At 39.0% G+C, this 20,894-nt stretch overlaps 1 protein-coding gene across 2 annotated transcripts in view; it reads left to right on the top strand.

Moving 5' to 3' along the window:
* Positions 1–20,894, top strand: part of MGA (MAX dimerization protein MGA) — a 136,844-nt gene that overhangs the window by 30,994 nt on the left and 84,956 nt on the right. The gene's annotated exons all lie outside the window — the stretch shown is intronic.

The following is a 20,894-nucleotide window of genomic DNA, read 5'->3' as shown; positions in this document are numbered from 1 at the left end:
AGAAAAAAAATAATGCAACATTACCTCATGTTCTTTCTATACAACCTGGGCCTGGCAGAATGGCTTTTGCAGAGAACGGTGGTAAGAACAAGAAGTGTTTTTCTGCCATCAGTGAGTTAGTGATGAGAAAATGCTATTATCATTCACAAGTGCATCCATGGAATGGGCTTCAAAGAAGCTCACCCTTTGGGCACCCAAAGAGATACAAAAATTGGCAGTGAAGGAGATGGGAATTTCAGATGTGTGCATTGATACCAGGCTTAACAAAGCTGTCTGGGCCAAAGGAATAAGGAATGTCCCATGCCATATCTGTGCATTTGTTCAGAAAATGTAATGAAGATTAAGAGTCACCAAACAAGTTTTATACATTGGTTACCTGTCTATCTGTCACCACTTTCAAGAATCTAGAGACAGCTTTGGCTGGTGTGGCTCAGTGGTTGGAGTGTTGTCCTGTAACCAAAAGGTTGCAGGTTAGATTTCTAGGGAGGGTACATACCTAGGTTGCAGGTTCTGTGTTCCAGGTGTGGTTCAAGTGTGTATAGAGGGCAACCAATTGATGTTTCCCTCTCTCCTTTTCTTTCTTTCTAAAAGCAGGGGTAAAAAAAAAGTCTAGAGATAGTCAGTGTGGATGATGATATAAAACCAAACACACACAAATACAACCTTAGAACATGAATAGAAATATGTCTAGAATGTTAGTTTTTAATTTGGGGGGCCTCAGGATAGCTTTAAAAATTTTACAAAAACTATATGGATTGTCTCAATTATAAAAAAATAATTAATAGACCTGAATTGAACTTACTTAACTGCTAGTGGTAGTGAACATTACTAGTGAACATTACTTAACTGCTAGTGGTAGTGAACATTTTTAATGGTTTAAAAAAATAATTCACTTTCTTTTATAAATTTCCTGATATTCCCATTTATCAAGTTATATTTTTATGGGGATGTGTAATTAATATATATATGCACGTATTTTCTTTATTTCCCATGTTGTCTTAGTTTAGAGATCTTTAAAATTTTTATGCAGCCCCGACTGGTGTGGCTTATTGGATTGAGCACTGGCCTGTGAACCAAAAGGTTGCCAGTTCAATTCCCAGTCAGGAGGGGGTACGTGAAAAGCAACCACACATTGATGTTTCTTTCCCTCTCTTTCTCCTTCCCCTCTGCCTAAAAATAAATAAAATCTTAAAAAATTAATAAAATTTTTATGCAGTTGCCCTGGCTGGTGTGTGTAGCTTGGTTTGGGTGTTGTCCGGTGAGGGCACAGGCCTGGGTTGTGGGTTCGGTCCCCAATGAGGGGTTGGGGAGTGTATTGGGTTGGTCAAAAAGTCTGTTAAGCATGGCTCTGATCATGGTTAGTTGTCTTTAACTTCATTTGAAACAATTTTGTTAGATTGTGTGGGACAGTTGTCATATTAGCATGGATTTATTAAAAACTTATCAAAATTGGTGCATTTTATGCAGTCATTTTAATATTAAAGATGGAAGAAGATATACAACGTTTTCAGTGTATCATACTTTATTATTTTAAGAAAGGTAAAAATGCAACTAAAATGCAAAAAAAAGATTAGTGTGTGGAGAAGGTGCTGTGACTGATCAAATATGTCAAAAGTAGTTTGTGAAATTTCTTGGTACTATTGACATTCTGGCCAAGTAATTTCTATGGGGCTGTCTTATGTTTTGAAAGATGTTTAGCCACACCCTTGGCCTCTACCCACTAGAAGCCAATAATAGTGGGAGATTGCCAACATGCTCAAAATATCCAAATCAATAAAGTTATTGGTGAAAATAAAAAGTGTCTTTTATTCTATGGAAAAAACTTAATGGACTTTTTGGCCAACCCAATACAAGAGGCTGCTGACCGATGTTTTCTTAACATCAATGTTTCTCTCCCTCTTTTTCTGCCTCCCTTACTGTCTCTCTTTCCACTCCCCCTGAAATTATACAGTCAAGTGTGTGTTTTCATTGTGATTTCTTTATTTCTAAGGTTAGAAAATGGTCCTATCTTCCTCTTTTCCTTCTTGCCTAGATATTTGAAAAATACTCACTTTTGTTCTAGCTTCTTCTTAAAAGAATGAAAAGGTGTGTAGAGACCATAGAGTTTAGGAAATCATTGGCACATGGTTGGTAACAGCACAGGAGTGTTCAGGGAGAGTATGTAGCTTAAGAGAGAAAAAGGAGAACTGCAGAGGACCAACATGTAGGTAATTTGCAAAAGATGAGAATTAGGTAAAGGAGACTAAGAAGAAAGTCAGTAGTAGGAGAATAAGGAGAGAGGGACGTAGCAGAGCCCATTGAAGCAAGTTTAAGGAAGGGTAGAGTGGTCAGTAGTGTCAAATACTTACTGTAGGACAATGACTGTAAACAAGGATAAGAACTGAAGGGAGATTACTGGATTTGACCACTAGGGATTTCATTGGTGACATTTAATAATAAGGAACATTTTAGTGGAGAGTGGAAAGTGCAATATAAATGCCTGGGGTTGTAGACTTGAAGAGTTCAGCATGGAAAGAATGGGAAAAAGTGGGTCACAGCTTGGTGGATAGGTGGCAGAGTTGAGGCAAAAACTTTTAAGGCAAGAATTGAGCGTATTAATAGAATGAGATGTAGTTGGGGGTAGGGAGGTATTATGGGTTGTAAAAGGAGTTGATTGAAGATTCTGTAGCAGGTTAAAATAAGGGTTCTAGGCTTAACAGTCTGGGTGGGGATTAATTTTAGAAAGAGATACCTCTTCCTTTAAGAATGGTTGAATGAGGACTTCCGCCAAGATGGAGGCATATGTGGAAACACTGTGCCTTCTCCCACAACCAAGTTTGAATACAACAAAGGTTTGGAGAACTAGGACACACCCAAAGACCAGAAAACGGAATTATATGGAAGTCCGACAACTACGAACCGTTCAACTGGGACGGTAAGAGAGGCGGAGCCAGCAGTGGAGCAGGGTAGGGCAGAACAGATCCCCCCCGACCTAGGCGCGAAGCCCAATTTAAAACACTATTTATCAGGATGCTCACAGAACTGGTAGATTATAGTCACAAATTAGAGGAACATATGAAGGCTTAACTAATTGAAATGAAGGGAGATGTCCAGGAAACCAATAGCGATGGAAAGGAAACTGGGACTCAAATCAATGGAATGGACCAGAAGGAAGAACGAAACATCTGACCAGAAAGGAATGAAGAAATGAGGATTCAAAACAATGAGGAGAGGCTTAGGAACCTCCAGGACATCTTCAAACGTTCCAACATCCGGATTAAAGGGGTACCAGAAGGGGGAAAGAAACAGCCATGAGTGGAAAACGTATTTGAACAAATAATAAAGGAGAACTTCCCCAGTCTGGCAAAGGAAATAGACTTCCAGGAAATCCAGGAAGCTCAGACAGTCCCGAAGAAGTTGGACCCAAGAAGGAACACACCAAGGCACATCATAATTACATTAGCCAAGACCAAAATGAAGGAGAGAATCCTAGAAGCAGCAAGGGATAAGGGGACAGTTACCTACAAAGGAGTTCCCATCAGACTGTCAGCGGATTTCTCAAACGAGACCTTACAGGCAAGAAGGGGCTGGAAAGAAGTATTCCAAGTCATGAAATCCAAAGACCTACAGCCAAGATTGCTCTATCCAGCAAAACTTTCATTTAGAATGGAAGGACAGATAAAGTGCTTCTCAGATGAGATCAAATTCAAGGTGATCAAATCATCACCGAGCCCTTATTATATGAAATGTTAAAGGGACTTATATAAGAAAAAGAAGATGAAAAATATGAACAGTGAAAGGACAGCAAACTCACAGTTATTAACAACCACACCTAAAACAAAAGCAAACCAAAAGGACAGCTAGATCAGGAGTGGAACCATAGAAATGAAGAACACATGGAGGGTTAGCAACAGGGGAGTAGGAGGAGAAGTGGGGAGAAGGTACAGAAAATAGCATAGAGGGTAGGTGGAAAATAGGGGGGAGGGGGAGAATAGTGGGGGAAATACAGAATCTAAAGAACTTGAGACACGTGTTTATAAACTAAGGGGGGGAGAATGGTGGGGGAGGGAGTGTGCGGGTGGAGGGGAATGAGGGGGGAATAGAACAACTGTAATGGTATAATCAATAAAATATATTTAAAAAAAGAATGGTTGAGTACATAGGAATGGGAGAAATAAGAGAACATTTGGAGGTGATTGTGCTTGATGGACACTTTTTAGCTATGTGATTTATAATCAGTGAACAGTTGAGGCTTTAGTTTTTTCACTGGATTAATGCTACCCTGACTGGTGTGGCTTGGTTGGTTGGGCGTCATCCTGCAAAAGGAAAGGTCTCCCAGTCAAGGCACATGCCTACTTTGTGGGGTTTGGTCTGCGGTTGGGGCATGTGCAAAAGGCGACTGATCAATGTTTCTTTCTCACATTGATGTTTCTCTCCCTCTCTTTCCTTCTCTAAAAGCTTAAAAAAAAAGTATGCTTACCTTGCTTGTTTCATAGACTTGATGTGAATTAAAAATGATGTTTCATAACATAAAATATGTGTTAAAATGCTTTAGAAACTTAAAGTGCTATACGTATCTATAGACTATTGTTCACAGTCCGTGTTTGAGAAAGCCATTTGCTTTGTATAGAGCATGTAAAGCTTACTAAGTGAAAATACTCCGAACTGCAAGAAGCTGCGCAGGCTTTTAGTGTGTTAAAGACCATAATGTTTGGTAGTCTTAGATCTCTGAGTCTATATTTTGTTTCTAGAAAGGTGTTTTTTTTAACTACTCAGGTGTATTTTAATAAGTACTGTGGCTGACTTTAGCACCTGAAATCATTTAAAACATTGATGGTGGGAATACTAAAGGGAAAATGTGTGGAAAGAAATCTGCCTAGAAACAGAGGAAACTGAATTTTCAGTGGTTTAAATTTGGCACAAGATGGCAGGTACTCTGCACTCTCATCTATGTCTTCTGCTAGTCACTTCTCATAACTTTGGAAAAACTAAATTTTATTTATGAACTCTTAAGTGTATTGTATTTGGTGCCTCAGACTGATTTATGCTTAGCTCTTTTCCACTTTATATGTGTCCTTATAACATGTAGGTATGGTTTTTATCATACTTACATTCAGAGAGTCTATCACATGGTATTTGGTTTAAAGAACAGGTTTGCATTGTGCTTTTCTTTTTTGTTGTTCAAAAATTTTTTATTGTTGTTCAGTGCTTTTCTTGTAGTATAGATTTTTTTAGTATTTCCATTACTTTGCCCTTGTTACAAGTTCTGGGTTTCTGTTTATGATTTCCAGGTGCTAAGGATTCCTGGAGAAAATCATGTAATTGACTTAATTGTTCCAAATCATGTAATTTGACTTGGTTAGTCTAATTTGGCTCTTGACGTTGTAGTTATCCATGAACATTTCCTGGGGTAGTGACTCTTACTTGTTCTCCAGACAGAGAAATGTATATTTGTACCTTTTTTCATTTATTCAAATACAGAATGTGGCAAAAGTAGGTTTACAGTTGTGAGTACACAAAACATACAGTTTATTCTTGTATTATTTATTAATTATTGTATTATTTTCTGTACAGACAACTGTAAATCTACTTTGTCCTCCACCCCAGAATATCTGAGTGACTGCTGTGTGCCAGCTAATATGCTAATGAGTACAAAATATTCAGAGGGAGATAGTAACTGTCAAATGCAGTAACAGTATAAAATATAGTGTACTTTGGTATGGAAAAATAAAGACAGGCAAAATGTTAATTTGATTTGGTGATTAAAAGTCATGGTGGCCCTGGTTGGTGTGCTCAGTGGACTGAGTGCCGGCCTACAAACCGAGAGGTCGCAGGTTTGATTCCCAGTCAGGGCACATGCCTGTGTTGTGGGCCAGTGTTTCTCTCCCTCTCTTTTTCCCTCCCTTCCCCTCTCTCTCAAAAGAAATAAATAAAACCTTTTTTAAAAAAGTCATGGTGGACATGGCCAGTGTGGCTCAAAGGTTGGAATGTCATCCTATAACCAAAGAGTAGTGGGTTTGATTACTGGAAGGGCACATATCTGGGTTGTGAGTTTGCCCTCTGGTCTGGGCATGTGAGGTCCCTGCTTCAGTCCGTGTGGGAGACAGTCTCTCTTGCATCCATATTTCCCTGTGTCTCATCCTCTCCCTTTTCTCTCTCTAAAAGCAATGAAAAAACCCTGGCTGGTGGGGCTCAGTGGATTGAGTGCCAGCCTGCAAACCAAAGGGTCACTGTTTGGATTACTGGTCTGGGGTACATGCTTGGTTTGTGAGCTGAGTTCCCAGTAGGGGATATGTGAGAGGCACCCACACATTGATGTTTCTCTCCCTCTCTCCCTCCCTAAACATAAATAAATAAAATCTTTTAAAAAAAGCAATGAAAAGATGTCCTTGGGTGAACATAAGAAAAAAATGAAAGAAGTTATGATTACCTTAAGAGCAGTTTTAGTAGGAGGTTAAGGGTTGAATTTCCCTTATAGCTGGTGAAAGTAAATGGCAAATGATAAAGGAGGAAAAGAAGAGGGTAGAGAGAGAGGAAAGGGGGAGGGAATTAAGGAGTGAGAGGGGAAATACAAGAGGAGAGTGAGTGAGAAGAGGAAAGAGGGGAAAGAAGAGAGGGAGAGTTGGGGGAAGGAGATGATAAATATGAAAGAGGGAGAGGGAAGAAGAAAAAGGTAAATAAGGGAAAGAGGGAAGGAGAGGAAAAGAGAATAACTGCTTTGAGGAAGTTTGCTGAGAAGGCCAGGAAGGACTTTCTTTCTAAGACAAGACTTGACCTTGTATATAGTCTGAGGGGGAAGGTACTAACAAGAGAGGAGAGATTGAAGATTCAAGATACGGTATAGCCAATAGAGCAAGGTGTTCAGAGTGGTGGGAAGGGGGCGTGAGTCACTGTGTGAGTCAGGAATATGGGTGGATAGTTAGTTTTGAACAGGAGGAGGGACACCTCATTTTCTAGGTCTGAAATAAAAATATATAAGGAGAGGTATGAATATAGATAAGGTTTTTTGAAGGGATATGGCAGTAGAGAAAGACCATTCCTGCTAACTTACATTCCTATATATGAACAGAAGCAAGGTTTTTGGTTGAGAGTGAAGGGCCTGGGCAGGGGAAGACTGTAGGACTTGAGTTGAGAAAATGATTAAAAGAGTTCTTGAGGGGAATAGAAGAGAGGGAATTTATCAAGTTCATTTGAAAGGACTAAGGTTGGAGACTGTAGTGGTCTCAGTGTATCTGGGGTGGTTTTTCTTTAGAGTAGCTCAGTTCATGGAAACAGTATTGACCTGGAGCTATTGCTTTGTGGTCAGGTTCAGAGGAAGGGGTGCAAATCTGAAGTTGCTGCTAAGAGATTTAGATGTCTAAGCATAGGATCTGGGTTGGGGGAACCAGAGGATTTGAGGGACAGCAGGTCTCTGTAAGTCATAGAGTAAGTATGGTCAGAATAAGATTTTTTGAAAAATTTTATTTATTGATTTCAGAAAGAGAAGAAGGGAGGGAGGGAAGGAGAAAGGGAGAGGGAGGCAGAGAAAGAGAGAGGGCGAGAAATGTCAGTTAGTTCCACTTATTTATGCATTCATTGATTGTCCTGTCCAGGCATTGAACTTGTGACCTAGGCTTATCGGAATGACACTTGAAGTAACTGAGCTGTGTAGCTAGGGCAGAATAAGATTTTTGTGAACTATTAGCGTAATCAAGGAGAAGCAGTTTCAAATGATGACAAGATCCAGAATAAAGAACTGAAGAATAGGTGCCTAAAATAAAATTCAGCTAAAAATCTTTGGAACTATGAATTTTAATGTGCAGTAATTGGATGGGTCCTCTTTCATGGACATTGAAATTTCCCAGCATTGTAATAGGAGATTTAGTAGAGAAGACTGAAGTAGGCTGTCTTAGGTCTTCTGTGAATGAGGAGGTACAACTAAAGGATCAAAAGGTGCTAGTGATGAGAAGATAGATCTGGAAGGTTCGGCCGTAAAAGAGGATGATTGTGATCTGCAAGCTGCAGTAGAGAGACAAGTGATTGCAAATCACTCCTGGCACTGTTGGGGTATGGATTGCAGTAAAGAGAACTGTGAGGAAATTTGTAAAGGGAGAGCCAGATTTTAAGTTAAGGTAAAAAAGTGGAAAGAACAGTGTTCAAAAAGATTGAGGAAGCCTGGGGTTTGGTAACAAGAGGATGATTATTCTCTTGGGCATAAGGAAGAAGATTTGGGCAGTGACACTATGGAAGAAACCAGAGTTGAGGACATTTAGACAAGGAAGGTAGGTCATTGTGGGCATATTACTGCTTTTGTATGCTGGAAATTATTATTATTATTTTTTATTTTAAAAATATTTTATTTATTTATCTTTAGAGGGGAAGGGAAGGAGAGAGGAAGAGAAACATCAATGTATGGTTGCTTCTCATGCATCCCTTGCTGGGAACTGGTCCCTGCCAGGAATTGGCCTGCAACCAAGGCATGTACCCTGACTGGGAATTGAACCGCAATCGCCTGGTTTGCAGGCCTGAGCTCAATCCACTGAGCTACACCAGCCAGGGCTTATGCTGGAAATTATTGATTGGGCTCAATTGTCTGAACTTTGACGTAAGTTATTTTGGTACCAAAACTGGTTTGAAATCCCAGGTTGTATTGACTTGATTTTACAGAGGTGGTAAAAGCTTTTTATAAAGTTAAAGGCTGTATTCTGGGCAAGAGTCGATGTCCTCAGCAGAGGTGAAGTTTCTTGTTGGGTAAGGGCTCCAACCAGGAATGGGGTCAAGGGCTGGTTGTGTCCAAGGATACTCATGATGCTTGCAGAAGGACTACAAGCCTCTGTTGGGGGCATGTGATGACAAGGATCATTTTAGAATAGAGTGATTATCAGTTTAAAATGGAATGACCTGTGCATATAATTATTGTGTGGGGATATTGGGATGTGGGTTAATTTTTTAATTTAGAAATACGGATTTTGGGGTAGTTTCTGTATATGTCAAGAGTCTTGGCTGCAAGTGACAGAAAACCCTACCCAAATTGGCTTAAAAGGAGAATATCTTGTCTTATGTTACTGAAACATCCAGGGGAAACACTGGTTTGAGGCAAGGCTTTTGTAGTTTAAATGATGTCACTGGGACCTAGTTGCTTTCTTCTCTGATCTTTCCACTGTGTGCTGATTTGATCTTTAGGTTTCGTATAGCAGCAAGGTTGCTGAAATAGCTATAATTGCTGTTCTTCCAGTGTAAGTGGAGTAGAAAGAACTCTTCACGCAACAACTCAAACAAAACCGGCTGAGCCTGGTTGTCATTGACCAGAAGAACCATGTGTTCGTCTTTGATCCAGTTATAGCCAGGGGAATGTAATGCCCCGATTGACTTATGTCTAGGTCACTAGATGTGGGTCCTAGATATGGATTACGATCAGTATCTCTCCCACTGTTTTAGACCTCTTTATTTACAGAGGAATAGTTTTTTTGTCTCTGAATTTTTCTTTGTGTTTAGATTGCTTCTGTCTTAGAACAATCTGGATATTTAATATTTTGTTCATTTAGTATTTCCACAGCAAATGCAGTGATACTGAGCTTTGTGAAAGGCACAATTCCAGGTACTTTTGGCAATCCTAAATTGAATAAATGCACTTTACTTTCAAGGAGGTGACTGCCTAGAAGGGTTATTAGTATATGTTATGCTTCTTTCTGTCATAGGTAAAAAGGAGATGTTTGGATTTCTTTAAGAATTGGATGCTCATTGTACAGGTCCACTTGGTAAAAAAGCAAGCTTGGAATCCCACATTAATCCAGAATGAATAGTTATGGATCCAGGCCTCAGAAAGACTGGGATGTAGTTAAGGAACTGGAAGGATCCACTGAAGCTGTAGAGACTGTTTTCTTAGATTCTTTTTAAAACGGGCATTTGTCATTCTCCCCCTACAGTGGGGTTTCTTAATGTCTTTTTTCCTCACTGGCTATACCATTCTTGTCTTACCCAACCCTTGACTCCATCCTCTTCTTTGTAGATGCTTTCTCTTACCTCATGGTTTCATCTCACATATGGTTTGTGCTATCTTGTGACCTGTTCTCTGGCAATGTTTTAGTTTCTGTTCTTGCTTTCCCACTTCCCATCCAGTTGCAAGAGTAAGAGAGTGCATTTGTTACATCCAAGAGAGAATCTGTCATTCTTGTTGGGCTAAACTTAAAAAAAAATTTTTTTTTGAAAAATAAAACAAATGATGCCCAACCCACTAAGCCATATCAGTCAAGGCTGGGCTAAGCTCTTCAGCAAGCTTTTTCCTCATAGGCAGATGGCTAGTCTGTAGGACTGGTGAACTTTGGGTCAGGTGCATCCCCATAGCTAATTAGCTAAACTCAAGGGCCAGGACTATTTGGTACTTGCGTGGAGATTAGGAAATAATGAATAAGAGACCATTGCACTGCTCTTTAAAATGCAAGGCACTGTTAGTATAGCTTTAACCTTGAGGAGAATTGTGAGTGTGTTGACTAATTGTCTAGTGCGGTGAGAACTAGATTGCTATATGCACCTATATGTCTAGTGTGGTGAGAAGTAGATTGCTATATGCTATATGTCTAGTGTGGTGAGAAGTAGATTGCTATATGCACCGTAAGAGAAGTACATACAGAATCTTTCGGCATTTAGAAGAAGGCCAGTGTTTACCCAGCAAGGACATCAAGACAGGCTCCTAACACTAGACTTTTAAGAATAAGAAGGATTTCAGTAGAGGAGATTAGGGAGAATGATGTTGATGAATTTATGGAATACAAAGGCAGGGAGAAGTTGCTGGAGCAGTGGCAATTGTAAATGCAAAAGGTCCAGATAAAAAAATTGGGGAGCATATTTAGTTTGACCTACAACAGTAGTGAGAAAGAAAGCTGAATCCAGAGTATTGAGGTCTTTTTTATGGTAAGTTAAGGAGTTTAGTTGATATTTGGTGTTCATTGTTTGTGTTGACGTTCTCATTGACTTTAAAATCACTATGATAATATACAAATGAGTAAAGTTTAGTCCAGAGAAGTGATACAATTTTTTTGTGGTTGAGATAAAGTTGCAGATTATTTGAACCTTAATTTCGTGACATCAGGATGCTGTTGTTCAACATTTATTCATGACTTTCCCTTGTGATTTAAAAAATAAGTTTTGAGATGTAATACTTATACCATAAAATTCATGAGTATATTTACAGTTGTGCAACATCCCCACAATCATTTTTAGAAAATTGCATTCCAAAAATAAACCTTATAACTATTAGCAGTCATGCCTCATTTCCCCCCAATTTTCCCAGCCTTAGGCAACCATCAATCTACTTTGTTGATCTATGGATTTGTACAATATGAAATCTTTTGTGACTGACTTTTCCTTACAGTATTTTCAAAGTTTATCCGTGTTGTAGCACGTATCAGTCCATTTCTTCTTATGGCTGAATAATATTCCAGTGTATGGATATACCATATTTGTTTGTTTCTTCTTCTTTTTTTAAAAGATTTTATTTATTTATCTTTAGAGGGAAAGGGAAGGAGAGAGGGAGAGAAATATCAATATATGGTTGCCTCTCGTGCATTCCCCGCTGGGAACTGGCCTGCAACCCAGGCATGTGCCCTGACTGGGAATTGAACTATGATCCTTTGGTTCGCAGGCCTGCGCTCAATCCATTGAGTTACACCAGCCAGGGCTTGTTTATTCTTTTCTAGTTAATGAATATATTTGGGTTGTTTTCCATTTTTTGTAACTTTATTTTTTATCCTCATCCAGTGATGCTTTTTTCATTGCTTTTTAAAGAGAGAGGAAAAGAGAGAGAAACATCTATGTGAGAGAGAAGCATTGATTAATTGCCTCCTGTAGGTGTTTGAATTGGGAGTTGGAGACTGGAGATTGAGGCTTGAACTGGCACCATAGGTATGTGCCAGTTCCCAGCACATATCTATTAAACTTTTGATTACAAGATGACACTCCAAACAGCTGAGCCACAGCGGCTGGGGCTTGTATTCCCCTTTTTGGTAATATGAATAATGCTGGTATGAGTGTACATGTACATTTTTTTGGTGAACATATGTTTTCATTTTTGAGGAGTATACCTAGTAGTGGAATTACTGGGTCATACGGTAACTCTGTTTAACTTTATGAGGAACTGACAAAGTGTTCTTCCAAAGCACCTATACCATTGTTTGTTTCTATCAGCAGAGTGTGAGTTTCAGTTTTTCCATATTCTTGTCAACACTTGTTATTTATCTTTTTTTATTATAACTCTCTTAGTATGAGTGAAATGGCATCTCATTGTGGGTTTGATTTGTGTTTAGTAAATCATTGACTTTGAGCATCTTTCCATGTGCTTTTATTGGCCTTTTGGGTATCATTTTTGGTGAAATGTCTGTTCAAGTCCTTTGCTCATTTTTGAATTGACTTCTTTGTTTTTTGTTGTTGAGCTGTAAGAGTTCTTTATACACACACACACACACACACACACACACACTAGATATTAGTTCACTGTCGTATAACGTGATTTGCAAATATTTCTTCCATTCTGAGGGTTGTCTTTCTCTATATCGATAGGGTCTTTTGATATATAAAGTTTTTAATTTTGGAGTCCTGTTTATCTCTTTTTCTTTTGTTGCTTGCATTGACAAAATTGAAAATTGTGACAATTTCCCAAATATTTTCTTCTGAAAGTATTATAATTTTAGTGCTTACATTAGGCTATTGATCAAAATTTTGAGTTAATTTTTGTGTATGATGTAAGATAAGGGTCTATCTTACTCATTTGCTTGTGTATATCTTTTTCTTTTTTTAAAATATATTTTATTGATTATACCATTACAGTTGTTCTATTCCCGCCTTTATTCCCCTCAACCCTGCACCCCCCCACCATTCCCTCCCTTTAGTTTATGACTACGTGTCTCAAGTTCTTTAGATTCTATATTTCCCCTACTATTCTCGCCCTCCCCCCTATCCATTTTCTACCTACTGTCTATGCTATTTTCTGTACCTTCTCCCCACTTCTCCTCCTCCTACTCCCCTGTTGCTAACCCTCCATGTGTTCTTCATTTCTATGGTTCCACTCCTGATCTTGCTGTCCTCTTGGTTTGCTTTTGTTTTAGGTGTGGTTGTTGGTAACTGAGACTTTGCTGTTCTTTCACTGTTCATATTTTTCATCATCTTTTTCTTATATAAGTCCCTTTAACATTTCATATAATAAGGGCTTGGTGATGAATTTGATCAACTTGAATTTTATCTTATCTGAGAAGCACTTTATCTGTCCTTCCATTCTAAATGAAAATTTTGCTGGATAAAGCAATCTTGGCTGTAGGTCTTTGGATTTCATGACTTGGAATACTTCCTTCCAGCTCCTTCTTGCCTGTAAGGTCTCTTTTGAGAAACGCCTTGACAGTCTGATGGGTACTCCTTTGTAGGTGACTGTCCACTTATCTTTTGCTGCTTCTAGGATTCTCTCCTTCATTTTAATCTTGGCTAATGTAATTATGATGTGCCTTGGTGTGTTCCTTCTTGGGTCCAATTTCTTTGGGACTCTCTGAGCTTCCTGGATTTCCCGGAAGTCTATTTCCTTTGCCAGACTGGGGAAGTTCTCTTTTATTATTTGTTCAGATAATTTTTCCACTCTTGGCTGTTTCTTTTCCCCTTCTGGTACCCCTATAATTCAGATGTTGGAACATTTAAAGATGTCCTGGAGGTTCCTAAGCCACTCCTCATTTTTTGAATTCTTGTTTCTTCATTCTTTTCTGGTTGGATGTTTTATTCTTCCTTCTGGTCCATTCCATTTATTTGAGTCCCAGTTTCCTTTCCATCACTATTGGTTTCCTGTGCATTTCCCTTCATTTCAATTAGTTTAGCCTTCATATGTTCTTCTAATTTGTGACTATAATCAACCAGTTCTGTGAGCATCTTGATCACCAGTGTTTTGAACTGTGTGTCTGAGAGGTTCACTATTTCTTTTTTGCTTAGAGTTATGGGCTCTGGAGCTTTGAGTTCTTCTTGAGCCATATTTTGGACTGTTTGTGCCTGTTAGGTATGAGGAGCGGAGCCCTAGGTGTTCACCAGGGCGGGGCAACTCAGTCACTGGGTTGTCACGCTGTATGTGAGGGTGGGGTCAAAGGGGAGCAATGGTGGCCCCCTCTGCTACCTCCTGGCGCCGCAGGGGCTGCTTGGTCTGTCCCAACGCATGTGAATGCAACCTCGGTCAGCTCGCTGCTTTGCGCCCTCACTGGATTCGCCACTGGGAACTGCGCGGTCCATTTTACTGCTCACTCCTCTGCTGGTTTATCTGCGCGCGAATGTGTGACCGTGGTCAGCCTGCCCCGCACCCTCACTGGGCTCTCGCTGCTACCCGCTGCTACTCCGGCTGCCTGCGTGCCTGGGTCGGGGTATCTTTCCTGCTTGACCCTGCTCTGCTGCTGGCTCTGCCTGTCTCACCGGTCCCGGTTGAACGGGTTGTTGTTGTTGGACTTCTGTATAGTTCAATTTTCTGTTCTTTGGCTGCGTCTTTGTTTACCAAACCTTTGTTGTATTCAAACTTGGTTGTGGGAGAAGGCACAGTGTTTCCACCTACGCCTCCATCTTGGCGGAAGTCTGCTTGTGTATATCTTGTTGTCCCAGTGGCATTTGTTGATCTTTTGATAAAGTATTTCCTCATACTTTGCATAGTAGGACATTTTTTCATACTTTATAAACTGTACTAAACTTCCATTCAAAACAGTATCACACAAAATTAATATAAAAAGTATTGTTATTACCGGAATATAAGAGTTGGAAGGTACCACAGAGATTTTCTTTAATCTCACTCATTTTATAAATGTGGAACCAGAGCTAGAGAAGTGAATTGATGTCCAAGATTGTTTACCTAGTCAGTTAAGAGATAGTGTTTTAACCCAGGGGTTGGCAGACTTTTTCTGTAGAGGGCAAGATAGTAAATATTTTAGGTTTTGTGAGCCAAGAGGCAAAATAGGGTGTTATGTAGGTACAGTAAGTCCTCACTTAACGTTAGCAATAGGTTCTGAGACTAAGCAAACTGACAATTTTACTATAGGCTAATGAACATAAACAAGAGTAAGTTTTTATGGCATCTCATCAGTGTTATAATGAATTGATGGTGAATGAAACCATGTTATTCAAGGCCCTGCTGTACTCAGAAGTGGAATTGCTGGATCATATGGTTGTATTTTTAATTGTTTGAGGATGTCCATACTGTTTCTATAATGGCTGTACCAAGATATTTATTTTTTACAAAGATTTTATTTAAAGAGAGGGGAAGGGAGGGAGAGAGGGAGAGAAACATCAATATGTGAGAGATACATCAATTGATTGCCTCTCACATGCCCCCAACTGGGGACCTGGCCTGCAATCCAGGCATGTGCCCTAACTGGGAATTGAACCCTTGACCTTTCAGTTCGCAGGCCAGCACTCAATCCACTGAGCCACACCAGTTGTACCAGTTTGTAATTTCACCAGTAGTGCACAAAGATTCCCTTTTCTCCACATCATCACCAGCATTTCTCTTTCTTATTTCTGGGGGTGGACATCTTTTGTGTGGCTTTAACTCTTTTTTAGAATTTTATGTATTTCTTTTTAGAGAATGGGGAAGGGAAGGAGAGAAACATTGATGTGTGGTTGCCTCTTGCATGCCCACAACTGGGGACCTGCTCACAACTCAGGCAGGTGCCCTGACTGGGAATCTAACCAGTGACCCTTTGGTTTGCAGGCTGGCACTCAATCCACTGAGCCATACTAGCCAGGGTGTTTTTAACTCTTGACAGCAAAGGAAGTGTATGCATCCTGACATCCTGATGTTAATTGTAATTCAAACTATGTTAGTATTCACTGAAATGGTTTTGGTGTAGTATAAATTATATGTGTAATCACTGTTTTGATTTTCGATTTTTTGATTAAATTCATTGGTAGACATCAAATCTGTAAGAAATCCTAATTTCCAAAGCATTTCATTGTTCAATAAGTTGTTAGGGTGTTTCTCCTCATCTGGAAAAATTTCAGCTTAGTAAAATTGCAGTAAATTTTATTACTGCTAAGGCTGCTAACTTTTAGTGATAGGGCAAATCAAGATGTTCATCTTCTATTTCTTTTTTTTTAAGGTTTTATTTATTTACTTTTAGAGAGAAGGGAAGGGAGAGCAAAAGGGAAAGAAACGTTGATGTGAAAGAGAAAAATCTGTTGGTAGCCTCTTGCATGGGCCCGCATCCTGTGACTTACCCATAATGCAGGCATATGCCCTGACTGGGAATCGAACCTGCAACCTTTCACTTTGCAGGATGATGCCCTACTGCCTAACTCAGTAGTCAGGGTGATACTGTAACTATTTTAAATTGATAAATAAAATAGTTTTTTTGGTTTCTTTGTTTTTTCCCTATTGTTACCATTGTCTTCAACTCTTCCATATACTCTGCAAAAAGGCATATAATTTTAAATAAATTTTATTTTCTCTACATACATTTCTTTAGCTGCTACAGTCAAATGTGATTTAATTAACTCACCATTGATAAAGGCTTTCTTTTCTTGGCTAACAAATCAGGCATTCAGAAGCTTACTGTGGTTGCATCCTCTATTTTTGTGAAGAAATTCAGCTGCCATGAAATGTACTTAAATTGTCTAATTTTTCTGACTGTTTTTCTGTGAATTGGAAATTTTGTGAAAAGTGCTTAGTCTGGGTGATTGTGATAAGTGCTTAGTTTGTTGATGTATATCCTTTCAGCACAGCTGTCGTGTCATTGCATAATAAACATAATAGTTTGCCATCCAATTTGATAACAAGGTTATCTACCCTCCATTGTATCTTAAAAGTATGACATTTAAAGCTCATTATCTTCTTTTCTTGTTTTGACTGGAAGGGTATGCACTGGCAATAAAAAATAAAATACATGGTGGTAAGTGTAGTCCTGGAAAAGCTGTCAAGTTATAACTGTATCACTGTATATTGGAGTCCTCTGAGCAGTAATGTAAAACTGCTTGAGTGTCTCATACTATTGTAAATACTGCATTCTGCCATTGTAAAAGCAGCCATAGACATTATGTAAATAGATAAGTGTGGCAGTGTTTTAATGAAGCTTTTTTTGTGGACAGAAAATTGAATTGTATGAAACTTTTACATCATGAGATATTCCCCTTGTTTTTTTTAACCATTTTAAAATATAAAACCCATTCTTGGCTTACAGGGTGTACAGAAACACCCCAGGTAGGCAGAGGGCCTTAGTTGGGCTGTACGCTGTACCGGTTTGCCAACTTCTCCCTTAGTCCAAAAGGATAAGTCTACTGGGAGGAGAATCATGCTTGATGGCAGCTGCTCTGTGAGGGAAATCATTTTGGATGATATTTTGACAACCTTTAAATCATGCTAGTTAAACTGTTTTTGCGAGGATTGATATCACCTTAGAAGAAAAAAAAGTTTATTTTTTCCCAATTTTTTTATTTAATTATTTTTCAAGTACAGTTTTCTGTCTATTACTCCCATCCCATCCCACCCCCCATCCTCCCCCCTCCCTCCCATTTCCACACTTCTCAGTTGTTAGAAAAAAAAGTTAAAAAAAGGACCAGACAGCAATCAAGAGTTTATGTAGTTTGGTTTTTACTTATTTATTTAAGGAAAGACTTGTATAATTTGTGTGTGTGTGTGTGTGTGTGTGAGTGTGTAATGTCTGAAGAGCTGTTAGACTTCTGAGTTTCTAATCTTAGGTCTTTTTAAAATTGTTATTATTTTTAAAGACTTTATTCATTTATCTTTAGAGGGGAAGGGAAGGAGAGAGGGAGAGAAATATCAATGTATGATTGCCTCTCATGGGTCCCCTGCCCGGAACTGGCCTTCAACCCAGGCATGTGCCCTGACTGGGAATTGAACCATGATTGTGTGGTTCGCAGGCCCGTGTTCAATCCACTGAGCTACACCAGCCAGGCTAATCTTAGGTCCTTTATGTGAAAAAATCTATGTGAATATGAACTTCCTGTCCCCATGAGAAAAGTATGTTTAGTTTATTAAGATTTTTAACCTAGTAAGTAGTAAATCTGGAATAATTAAAAAAGAAATGGAACATACTGCTCTTACTTTGCTTTGAAATTTTGATCTTGGCTGATTTTCCATAGGATAGGAAATATCAGAAAGTTTTAATTTTTGTAACTTTTTGTTTCCACAAGTCTCAACACATATGATGTAGGAAACTTTGACAGAGTTCTGTGAAATTGTAAGTAGATGTAAGTTTATCCCCAGCAGTAATTCAGGAATGGTAGGTACACTTTTAAAAAATATATTTTATTTATTCATTTTTAGAGAGAGGGAAAAGGAGGGAGTAAGAGAGGGAAAGAAACATCAGTGTGGGAGAGATACATTGATTGGTGCCTCTTGCACACCCAGAACTGGGGACCTGTGGCAGCCTGGGCATTTACCCTGACCAGGAATCAAACCTTTTGGTTCACAGGTCGGCACTCAGTCCAGGGTGCCACACCATCCGGGGCACACTACATAACTCTGCTTCAAAATCTTTTATTAGAACTGAGTGAAAACCACATAATCCTTTGTTCCTTCTTATTGTTTGTGGGTTGTGATTGTTCATCCTTTATTGTTAATTTTTTAAAATGGATTTTTGACGAAGAGGTTATTATAGCTTAACTGTTAGAGGTGGATTAAATTAAATTAAACATCAACAACAACTTTTTAAAAAGCTAAGAATACATGCATAGGAAATATAGTCAATATTTTTAATAACTGTATGCTGTGAGATGTGTACTGTAAGATTTATCAGAATGATCACTTAGTAAGTTATATATGTCTAATCAATGGGATATACACCTGAAACTAATATAATATTGTATGTCAACTGTAATTGAAAATAAAAAATGGTTAAGATGCTCAAAAAGAATTAATACAAATGTGAGTTCATGTTTCTATGAATTTAGCTATGTGAGTGAAAGGAATTTTTATTATTTTATTGTTTTTTTGGCAAAAAACTTAGCATATATATGGAATTTTCGGTTTCTAGAACATTGATGGTGATGTTAAAAAATTCTTTATTTTTTTTTGGCGGGGGGCAGTTGGAATCTGTAGAGTCTGAATAAATTTCTAGGGAATTGTGTAGTAGGTTGAAGTGTGCTGCATAGGAATTGAGCTCCAAGGGGCTGTCACCTTCTGAGTCATCTCAACCCACTGATGTGTCTCAGTTTCTCCCCACAGCTGTCTAATACCACTGTGAGGGCTGGGAGCACCAGGTGACCAACATTTATGTGCATGTCCCTGGACAAATCAATTATTTGATTACAGTTCAGCTGGAATTCTCTATGAGGCCCTTGCATTTTATGAGGGGATACCCACTGACATTTCCTCAGAGATTCTTAGTTGCCTAAAAATACATGAGATTTGAACAGGAGAGAGGAAGTGCCCCTTATCTTCGTAGCCAAAATGAGTTCAGGCTCTTGTTTATCCAGCAAAAAGTTTTATTTAGCCTCTTAGAAAGCAGTTGCAATTGAAAAGCCAAAGTTAAAAATAAGCCATCCATTTTTTTCTCTTGTTGTCCTTAATTATCTCAACTCTTTTATCTTTTGCCTGAGTTCTTAACCCTTAACCTTTAGCTCCACCTTGAGGATTTGTTTAAGAAAAAAACAGCTCTGCCCTGGCTGGTGTAGCTGAGTGAATTGAGTGTGGGTCTGTGAAGCAAAGGTTACCACTTTGATTCCAGGTCAGGGCACATGCTTGGGTTGTGGGCCAGGTCCCCAGTAGGGGGCGCACAGTAGGCAACCACACACTGATGTTTCTCTCCCTCTCGTTCTCCTTCCCTTTCCCTCTCTCTAAAAATAAATAAATAAAATCTTTAAAAAACCCATCTCAAATGAAGATGACCTCTTATCTTAAAACATGGAGGTAAAGAATTTCAAGGAAAATTCACTAAGGTCCACCTGAGGCAAAGCAAGGAGCCAGTGGGACACAATGGGGTCTTGCTGGTGCCTAGCACGGATCTGGGTCTGCAAGGTGGTCCTGGATGGGCTTCTCTATAATCCTGCTGCACTATGCAACGATAAGACAACCTGAGACACAGCAGCATATGGTAGTGGTGAAAAAGCAACAGAATGTTACGGCAGAGTTAGATTAGACCTTAGTTCAGCAACTTTGGTACTTGAGTTTTGCCTAAGAAAGAATTCACATTCAAGACTCAAATAAAAGTGAAAGTTTATTTAGAAAATCACAGAGGCAGAAGTGGGTCACTGGATGCTTGGGCTCAAGAAACAGCTTACAGAGAGAGGCAAAATAAGGGCCCTTTGAGCTTAGGAAAGAGAAAGGCAGAGAAAACAAGCCTCTGGAAAGGAAAGGGGAAAAGGTACTGGTATGCTGCAGAGAGAGAGGGAGAGGGGGAGAGAAAGAAGGCAGAGAGAGAGAGAGTGTCAAGTATGGATAAGTTGCCTTTCTTATGCTCCCTGAACAGAAAGTAAAAAAACCCACAACCTAGGTACGTTCCCTGATTCGGAATCAAACTCATGACCTTTCCGTTTATTGGCCGATGCGCCAACTAATTTAGCCACCTTGGCCAGGGCATTCCTTGATTTTCTTGAAGGGCAACTAAGGGAGAGAATATAGGACAATAGGGGAAAACAACTTTAATATTTAGAATGAATATAAAAGTTAAATTTAGGGCTGGGAAACCATTATTATAAAGTACAATGGTCTTGGTTATTATAGAAAAATAATTAAGTACATGTACATCATATAAGTAAAAGAATTCTTGTTCTGTACATTAACTTAGAGCGGTAATTTTGAAGAATCTTATTTTTAAATCCATTGCTCTAAGTTTCCTAAGAAATATAAAGCCTAATTTTTTTAAGACTCAGCCTTTTTGTTTTATTTTTATTTTTTAAAATATATTTTATTGATTATGCGATTACAGTTGTCACATTCCTCCCCTTTATTCCCCTCCTCCCTGCATACCTCCTCC

Source organism: Sturnira hondurensis, unplaced genomic scaffold, assembly GCF_014824575.4.
Source record: "Sturnira hondurensis isolate 20B ecotype Veracruz unplaced genomic scaffold, ASM1482457v3 Scaffold0008782, whole genome shotgun sequence".
NCBI classification, from domain to species: Eukaryota; Metazoa; Chordata; class Mammalia; order Chiroptera; family Phyllostomidae; genus Sturnira; species Sturnira hondurensis.
Note: the sequence above shows the minus strand (reverse complement) of the source record. Positions and strands in the feature narration are given on the sequence as shown.